The sequence below is a fragment of the Lasioglossum baleicum genome, unplaced genomic scaffold (genome assembly GCF_051020765.1).
Source record: "Lasioglossum baleicum unplaced genomic scaffold, iyLasBale1 scaffold0073, whole genome shotgun sequence".
Taxonomy (NCBI): Eukaryota; Metazoa; Arthropoda; class Insecta; order Hymenoptera; family Halictidae; genus Lasioglossum; species Lasioglossum baleicum.
This window is the reverse complement of record NW_027469133.1, coordinates 112501-122500: the sequence shown is the minus strand read 5'-3', so window position 1 is coordinate 122500 and position 10000 is coordinate 112501. Positions and strand designations below refer to the sequence as shown.

Below are 10000 nucleotides of genomic sequence, written 5' to 3'. Positions count from 1 at the left end.
CTAATAAAAACACGCGATAATTATTTATTATTTATTTATTTATTTATTTATTGTTAATGCCGCGCGAACCTGGTAGAGAAAGTATACGAATATCGCGTCACGACGACGTACGATCCACCGAGACCACCGCGGACGTACTTATCCAAGCGTGTGTCTGTATACTCGAAGAATTTCAAAGTTCCAGCGGCGTATTGCTTTCATTTTGTAGCGGCGTATTGCTTTCGATCCCAGCGGCGTATTGCTTTCGACTGTAGCGGCGTATTGCTTTCGTCTGTAGCGGCGTATTGCTTTCGATCCCAGCGGCGTATTGCTTTCGACTGTAGCGGCGTATTGCTTTCGATCCCAGCGGCGTATTGCTTTCGTCTGTAGCGGCGTATTGCTTTCAGTTCCGGCGGCGTATTGCTTTCGTCTGCAGCGGCGTATTGCCTTATTCACAGCGGCGTATTGCTTCTATTCACAGCGGCGTATTGCCTTATTCACAGCGGCGTATTGCCTCTATTTACAGCGGCGTATTGCCTTATTCACAGCGGCGTGTTGCTTCTGCTTACAGCGGCATATTGCCTTATTCACAGCGGCGTATTGCTTCTATTCACAGCGGCGTATTGCCTTATTCACAGCGGCGTATTGCCTCTATTTACAGCGGCGTATTGCCTTATTCACAGCGGCGTGTTGCTTCTGCTTACAGCGGCGTATTGCCTTATTCACAGCGGCGTATTGCCTCTATTTACAGCGGCGTATTGCCTTATTCACAGCGGCGTGTTGCTTCTACTTACAGCGGCGTATTGCCTTATTCACAGCGGCGTATTGCCTCTATTTACAGCGGCGTATTGCCTTATTTACAGCGGCGTATTGCCTTATTTACAGCGGCGTGTTGCTTCTACTTACAGCGGCGTATTGTCTCTATTTACAGCGGCGTATTGCCTTATTTACAGCGGCGTATTGCCTTATTTACAGCAGCGTACTGCTTTCAGTTACAGCGGCCCACTTCCAGAGTTCCAGCGGCGTATACCTTCATGTTGTAGCGCCGTACTGCTTCATCTTCTAGCAGCGTATTGCCGGAGTTCTAGCAGCATATTCCTTATATTATTAGAACAATGTAGCTGAAATAACCAATTATCCCATACGAATGCCACCTGAAAATAATACATGTGATTTAAAAGTAAAAAATTAAAATATAAATTTTTTATTTTATTAATAAGATACGAATAATACAATATGAACATAGTGTATTATTTCAAACAATTACATGTTGTTTTATTGACAATTAAATGGCCCAAAACCGGCATCTCAATATCCGCACAAATCCACAGACATGGTTTGAACGAAAAAAAAGGTAGGGACAGAGGGAAACTCGTTAATCCAAACACGCGCATCGCAAACATATCCGGGGACGATCTAGCTAACAGTACAGACCAAAACTGACTCCCGCCGTTTACCCGCACGACCGATAGAACACGATTAGTACACGTCGAAATATAACTCGGAAAATTATTTCTCAATAACTCGATAAATACTCATGCTAACACTTTCATACTTGATATTTGTCTTCGAAATGCTTTACCACACGATGATCTAATATTTATAATTGTCCGAGTAAGCCGGAAAGATAAGTTTACTCTTGGCGGTCGGAGCAATATTTCACAAAAACTGGAGCAATACGCGTCCGAGAGCATTGAAACTCGAGAAATATTGATGACAAGCGGTATCGTGCGTGGATATAACGATTAAAGTCGTGCGGGAGCTCGGGGAGAAAAGTTTACTCTTGGCGGTTGGACTTAGAAAAATTTCGCTCGAGCTCCTTCGCAGGGCGATCCGACGCGCCTCGGCGCGCGAACGATTCGTTCGAGCGGCCGAGCAAGCGATGCGCTCCGAACATTATTCTCAGTTTATTCGATAAATACTCATCCGAGCGCTTTCATACTTGATATTTGTCTTCCAAATGCTTTACCACACGATGATCTAATATTTATAATTGTCCGAGTAAGCCGGAAAGATAAGTTTACTCTTGGCGGTCGGAGCAATATTTCACAAAAACTGGAGCAATACGCGTCCGAGAGCATTGAAACTCGAGAAATATTGATGACAAGCGGTATCGTGCGTGGATATAACGATTAAAGTCGTGCGGGAGCTCGGGGAGAAAAGTTTACTCTTGGCGGTTGGACTTAGAAAAATTTCGCTCGAGCTCCTTCGCAGGGCGATCCGACGCGCCTCGGCGCGCGAACGATTCGTTCGAGCGGCCGAGCAAGCGATGCGCTCCGAACATTATTCTCAGTTTATTCGATAAATACTCATCCGAGCGCTTTCATACTTGATATTTGTCTTCCAAATGCTTTACCACACGATGATCTAATATTTATAATTGTCCGAGTAAGCCGGAAAGATAAGTTTACTCTTGGCGGTCGGAGCAATATTTCACAAAAACTGGAGCAATACGCGTCCGAGAGCTTTGAAACTCGAGAAATATTGATGACAAGCGGTATCGTGCGTGGATATAACGATTAAAGTCGTGCGGGAGCTCGGGGAGAAAAGTTTACTCTTGGCGGTTGGACTTAGAAAAATTTCGCTCGAGCTCCTTCGCAGGGCGATCCGACGCGCCTCGGCGCGCGAACGATTCGTTCGAGCGGCCGAGCAAGCGATGCGCTCCGAACATTATTCTCAGTTTATTCGATAAATACTCACCCGAGCGCTTTCATACTTGATATTTGTCTTCGAAATGCTTTACCACACGATGATCTAATATTTATAATTGTCCGCGTAAGCCGGAAAGATAAGTTTACTCTTGGCGGTCGGAGCAATATTTCACAAAAACTGGAGCAATACGCGTCCGAGAGCTTTGAAACTCGAGAAATATTGATGACAAGCGGTATCGTGCGTGGATATAACGATTAAAGTCGTGCGGGAGCTCGGGGAGAAAAGTTTACTCTTGGCGGTTGGACTTAGAAAAATTTCGCTCGAGCTCCTTCGCAGGGCGATCCGACGCGCCTCGGCGCGCGAACGATTCGTTCGAGCGGCCGAGCAAGCGATGCGCTCCGAACATTATTCTCAGTTTATTCGATAAATACTCACCCGAGCGCTTTCATACTTGATATTTGTCTTCGAAATGCTTTACCACACGATGATCTAATATTTATAATTGTCCGAGTCAACCGGAAAGATAAGTTTACTCTTGGCGGTCGGAGCAATATTTCTCAAAAACTCGAGCAATACGCGTCCGAGAGCATTGAAACTCGAGAAATATTGATGACAAGCGGTATCGTGCGTGGATATAACGATTAAACTCGTGCGAGAGCTCGGGGAGAAAAGTTTACTCTTGGCGGTTGGACTTAGAAAAATTTCGCTCGAGCTCCTTCGCACGGCGATACGACGCGCCTCGGCGCGCAAACGATTCGTTCGAGCGGCCGAGCAAGCGATGCGCTCCGAACATTATTCTCAGTTTATTCGATAAATACTCACCCGAGCGCTTTCATACTTGATATTTGTCTTCGAAATGCTTTACCACACGATGATCTAATATTTATAATTGTCCGAGTAAGCCGGAAAGATAAGTTTACTCTTGGCGGTCGGAGCAATATTTCACAAAAACTGGAGCAATACGCGTCCGAGAGCATTGAAACTCGAGAAATATTGATGACAAGCGGTATCGTGCGTGGATATAACGATTAAAGTCGTGCGGGAGCTCGGGGAGAAAAGTTTACTCTTGGCGGTTGGACTTAGAAAAATTTCGCTCGAGCTCCTTCGCAGGGCGATCCGACGCGCCTCGGCGCGCGAACGATTCGTTCGAGCGGCCGAGCAAGCGATGCGCTCCGAACATTATTCTCAGTTTATTCGATAAATACTCACCCGAGCGCTTTCATACTTGATATTTGTCTTCGAAATGCTTTACCACACGATGATCTAATATTTATAATTGTCCGAGTAAGCCGGAAAGATAAGTTTACTCTTGGCGGTCGGAGCAATATTTCACAAAAACTGGAGCAATACGCGTCCGAGAGCATTGAAACTCGAGAAATATTGATGACAAGCGGTATCGTGCGTGGATATAACGATTAAAGTCGTGCGGGAGCTCGGGGAGAAAAGTTTACTCTTGGCGGTTGGACTTAGAAAAATTTCGCTCGAGCTCCTTCGCAGGGCGATCCGACGCGCCTCGGCGCGCGAACGATTCGTTCGAGCGGCCGAGCAAGCGATGCGCTCCGAACATTATTCTCAGTTTATTCGATAAATACTCATCCGAGCGCTTTCATACTTGATATTTGTCTTCCAAATGCTTTACCACACGATGATCTAATATTTATAATTGTCCGAGTAAGCCGGAAAGATAAGTTTACTCTTGGCGGTCGGAGCAATATTTCACAAAAACTGGAGCAATACGCGTCCGAGAGCATTGAAACTCGAGAAATATTGATGACAAGCGGTATCGTGCGTGGATATAACGATTAAACTCGTGCGAGAGCTCGGGGAGAAAAGTTTACTCTTGGCGGTTGGACTTAGAAAAATTTCGCTCGAGCTCCTTCGCACGGCGATCCGACGCGCCTCGGCGCGCGAACGATTCGTTCGAGCGGCCGAGCAAGCGATGCGCTCCGAACATTATTCTCAGTTTATTCGATAAATACTCATCCGAGCGCTTTCATACTTGATATTTGTCTTCCAAATGCTTTACCACACGATGATCTAATATTTATAATTGTCCGAGTAAGCCGGAAAGATAAGTTTACTCTTGGCGGTCGGAGCAATATTTCACAAAAACTGGAGCAATACGCGTCCGAGAGCATTGAAACTCGAGAAATATTGATGACAAGCGGTATCGTGCGTGGATATAACGATTAAAGTCGTGCGGGAGCTCGGGGAGAAAAGTTTACTCTTGGCGGTTGGACTTAGAAAAATTTCGCTCGAGCTCCTTCGCAGGGCGATCCGACGCGCCTCGGCGCGCGAACGATTCGTTCGAGCGGCCGAGCAAGCGATGCGCTCCGAACATTATTCTCAGTTTATTCGATAAATACTCATCCGAGCGCTTTCATACTTGATATTTGTCTTCCAAATGCTTTACCACACGATGATCTAATATTTATAATTGTCCGAGTAAGCCGGAAAGATAAGTTTACTCTTGGCGGTCGGAGCAATATTTCACAAAAACTGGAGCAATACGCGTCCGAGAGCATTGAAACTCGAGAAATATTGATGACAAGCGGTATCGTGCGTGGATATAACGATTAAAGTCGTGCGGGAGCTCGGGGAGAAAAGTTTACTCTTGGCGGTTGGACTTAGAAAAATTTCGCTCGAGCTCCTTCGCACGGCGATCCGACGCGCCTCGGCGCGCGAACGATTCGTTCGAGCGGCCGAGCAAGCGATGCGCTCCGAACATTATTCTCAGTTTATTCGATAAATACTCATCCGAGCGCTTTCATACTTGATATTTGTCTTCCAAATGCTTTACCACACGATGATCTAATATTTATAATTGTCCGAGTAAGCCGGAAAGATAAGTTTACTCTTGGCGGTCGGAGCAATATTTCACAAAAACTGGAGCAATACGCGTCCGAGAGCTTTGAAACTCGAGAAATATTGATGACAAGCGGTATCGTGCGTGGATATAACGATTAAAGTCGTGCGGGAGCTCGGGGAGAAAAGTTTACTCTTGGCGGTTGGACTTAGAAAAATTTCGCTCGAGCTCCTTCGCAGGGCGATCCGACGCGCCTCGGCGCGCGAACGATTCGTTCGAGCGGCCGAGCAAGCGATGCGCTCCGAACATTATTCTCAGTTTATTCGATAAATACTCATCCGAGCGCTTTCATACTTGATATTTGTCTTCAAAATGCTTTACCACACGATGATCTAATATTTATAATTGTCCGAGTAAGCCGGAAAGATAAGTTTACTCTTGGCGGTCGGAGCAATATTTCACAAAAACTGGAGCAATACGCGTTCGAGAGCTTTGAAACTCGAGAAATATTGATGACAAGCGGTATCGTGCGTGGATATAACGATTAAAGTCGTGCGGGAGCTCGGGGAGAAAAGTTTACTCTTGGCGGTTGGACTTAGAAAAATTTCGCTCGAGCTCCTTCGCACGGCGATCCGACGCGCCTCGGCGCGCGAACGATTCGTTCGAGCGGCCGAGCAAGCGATGCGCTCCGAACATTATTCTCAGTTTATTCGATAAATACTCATCCGAGCGCTTTCATACTTGATGTTTGTCTTCAAAATGCTTTACCACACGATGATCTAATATTTATAATTGTCCGAGTAAGCCGGAGAGATAAGTTTACTCTTGGCGGTCGGAGCAATATTTCACAAAAACTGGAGCAATACGCGTCCGAGAGCATTGAAACTCGAGAAATATTGATGACAAGCGGTATCGTGCGTGGATATAACGATTAAAGTCGTGCGGGAGCTCGGGGAGAAAAGTTTACTCTTGGCGGTTGGACTTAGAAAAATTTCGCTCGAGCTCCTTCGCACGGCGATCCGACGCGCCTCGGCGCGCGAACGATTCGTTCGAGCGGCCGAGCAAGCGATGCGCTCCGAACATTATTCCCAGTTTATTCGATAAATACTCATCCGAGCGCTTTCATACTTGATATTTGTCTTCAAAATGCTTTACCACACGATGATCTAATATTTATAATTGTCCGAGTAAGCCGGAAAGATAAGTTTACTCTTGGCGGTCGGAGCAATATTTCTCAAAAACTGAAGCAATACGCGTCCGAGAGCTTTGAAACTCGAGAAATATTGATGACAAGCGGTATCGTGCGTGGATATAACGATTAAAGTCGTGCGGGAGCTCGGGGAGAAAAGTTTACTCTTGGCGGTTGGACTTAGAAAAATTTCGCTCGAGCTCCTTCGCACGGCGATCCGACGCGCCTCGGCGCGCGAACGATTCGTTCGAGCGGCCGAGCAAGCGATGCGCTCCGAACATTATTCTCAGTTTATTCGATAAATACTCATCCGAGCGCTTTCATACTTGATATTTGTCTTCGAAATGCTTTACCACACGATGATCTAATATTTATAATTGTCCGAGTAAGCCGGAAAGATAAGTTTACTCTTGGCGGTCGGAGCAATATTTCACAAAAACTGGAGCAATACGCGTTCGAGAGCTTTGAAACTCGAGAAATATTGATGACAAGCGGTATCGTGCGTGGATATAACGATTAAAGTCGTGCGGGAGCTCGGGGAGAAAAGTTTACTCTTGGCGGTTGGACTTAGAAAAATTTCGCTCGAGCTCCTTCGCACGGCGATCCGACGCGCCTCGGCGCGCGAACGATTCGTTCGAGCGGCCGAGCAAGCGATGCGCTCCGAACATTATTCTCAGTTTATTCGATAAATACTCATCCGAGCGCTTTCATACTTGATATTTGTCTTCAAAATGCTTTACCACACGATGATCTAATATTTATAATGGTCTGGGAACGCTAGGAAAAAAGTTTACTCTTGGCGGTTGGACTTAGAAAAATTTCGCTCGGTCGGAGTTGCTCGGAATGCGCCCGGAACATTATTCTGAGTTTATTCGATAAATATTCATCCTAGAGCTTTGATACTTGATATTTATTGTTAGAATGCGTTATTATACAATGATCTAATATTTATAATGGTCTGGGAACGCTAGGAAAAAAGTTTACTCTTGGCGGTTGGACTTAGAAAAATTTCGCTCGGTCGGAGTTGCTCGCAATGCGCCCGGAACATTATTCTGTGTTTATTCGATAAATATTCATCCTAGAGCTTTGATACTTGATATTTATTGTTAGAATGCGTTATTATACAATGATCTAATATTTATAATGGTCTGGGAACGCTAGGAAAAAAGTTTACTCTTGGCGGTTGGACTTAGAAAAATTTCGCTCGGTCGGAGTTGCTCGCAATGCGCCCGGAACATTATTCTGAGTTTATTCGATAAATATTCATCCTAAAGCTTTGATACTTGATATTTATTGTTAGAATGCGTTATTATACAATGATCTAATATTTATAATGGTCTGGGAACGCTAGGAAAAAAGTTTACTCTTGGCGGTTGGACTTAGAAAAATTTCGCTCGGTCGGAGTTGCTCGCAATGCGCCCGGAACATTATTCTGAGTTTATTCGATAAATATTCATCCTAAAGCTTTGATACTTGATATTTATTGTTAGAATGCGTTATTATACAATGATCTAATATTTATAATGGTCTGGGAACGCTAGGAAAAAAGTTTACTCTTGGCGGTTGGACTTAGAAAAATTTCGCTTCGGTCGGAGTTGCTCGTAATGCGCCTGGAACATTATTCTGAGTTTATTCGATAAATATTCATCCTAGAGCTTTGATACTTGATATTTATTGTTAGAATGCGTTATTATACAATGATCTAATATTTATAATGGTCTGGGAACGCTAGGAAAAAAGTTTACTCTTGGCGGTTGGACTTAGAAAAATTTCACTTCGGTCGGAGTTGCACGCAATGCGCCCGGAACATTATTCTGAGTTTATTCGATAAATATTCATCCTAGAGCTTTGATACTTGATATTTATTGTTAGAATGCTTTATTATACAATGATCTAATATTTATAATGGTCTAGATACGATAGAAAGATAAGTTTACTCTTGGCGGTTGGACTTGAAAAATGTTCAAAGTACCGAGATAGTATATGAAAAGTTGAATATTTTGTGTTAAATATCCTGGAAATATAAATATTTATTGTGTTGTACAAAAAAATTTTTCATGCAAAAATTTTTCTAAGTCCCAACAGCCCCGCCGGACGGGCTGTTGCCGCGGCGGTTTGCACCCATAAGCGCGCGTGCTATTCACCGCGCGGCGCCGGCGTCCTTGCCGGCCGTTCGGTATCCTTAAGAGACTCGACGGTTCGGCGAGTCGGGCGGTTCAGCGCGCGCTTGGGGCTATTCTACGATCTCGGTCGAGAAGCAGTTCACGGCGCCTCGAGACTTCGGTCTCGACTGTTTCGTTCCGTACTTCGTTTAGAACTTTTCTCTACACAGCATTGCCACGGGTCGGTGTCTAAGACCGAATGGCCCTTATGTGGCGAGCCTCCCATCGAGGAGGTTGGTGACTTGTATGCACTGATGTGTATACTCGTACTAACTGAGCATCAACTCTTCTATCCGAGCTAAAAGTTTGAGATAGTTATGGAAAGATGTTTGAGAGAAACTAAAACTAGAAAGAAGTCAAACTTCTTGTTTGCAGAGAAACGAAAAGTAAATAAAATGAGGTTGGCTTTCGGAGGGGCATTGTTACACCCAGAGCCCAGCATGCGTCCTGTCCGCGCTTCCTCGGCACTTGTGTCGATTGTCCAGCGCCCGTGGTTACGTGCTACGTGGGATACTCGTGCTACCAGATGTTAGCTCAACCTGAGAACGCAAGGAAATATAAGAATTTGTTCTCGAGAGAAACCCAAAAGGGAAATATTAAACATGAATTTTATGCACTACACGTAATGATTTGTGATGTTATGAGAAAAATATAAACCGAGAACGCAGGAATATCTGGCAAATGAATTTGTTCGAGGTTAAGAAAGAAAGGAAAAGAAGGAAGGTGGCAATATGATATAAACTCGTTCGAAAGGTTCTCTGAGAATTCGAACGAGTAAAAATGAATTTATACAAAACTTAAGAGAGAAGAGAGATTGAGGGAGGAATATGATATAAACTCGTTCGAAAGGTTCTCTGAGAATTCGAACGAGTAAAAATGAATTTATACAAAACTATAAGAGAGAAGAGATTGAGGGAGGAATATGATATAAACTCGTTCGAAAGGTTCTCTGAGAATTCGAACGAGTAAAAATGAATTTATACAAAACTATAAGAGAGAAGAGATTGAGGGAGGAATATGATATAAACTCGTTCGAAAGGTTCTCTGAGAATTCGAACGAGTAAAAAGGAATTTTTATACAAAACTATAAGAGAGTGTCGTCGACCTGTCTCTGAAAGAGCTGGCGACGAAAAGACACACATATTTATTATATATTGAAAAATCGACAAAAATTGTCGAAGCTCCCTGGTTGATCCTGCCAGTAGTCATATG

The 10000-nt window shown here is 44.3% G+C and overlaps 1 non-coding gene across 1 annotated transcript in view; it reads left to right on the top strand.

Moving 5' to 3' along the window:
* Positions 1-9970: 9970 nt before the first annotated feature.
* LOC143219837 (small subunit ribosomal RNA) overlaps positions 9971-10000 on the top strand; it is a 1920-nt gene continuing 1890 nt past the window's right edge. The window contains exon 1 of the ribosomal RNA XR_013011490.1: positions 9971-10000. This exon is cut by the window's right edge and continues 1890 nt beyond it. This is a non-coding gene — a ribosomal RNA (small subunit ribosomal RNA).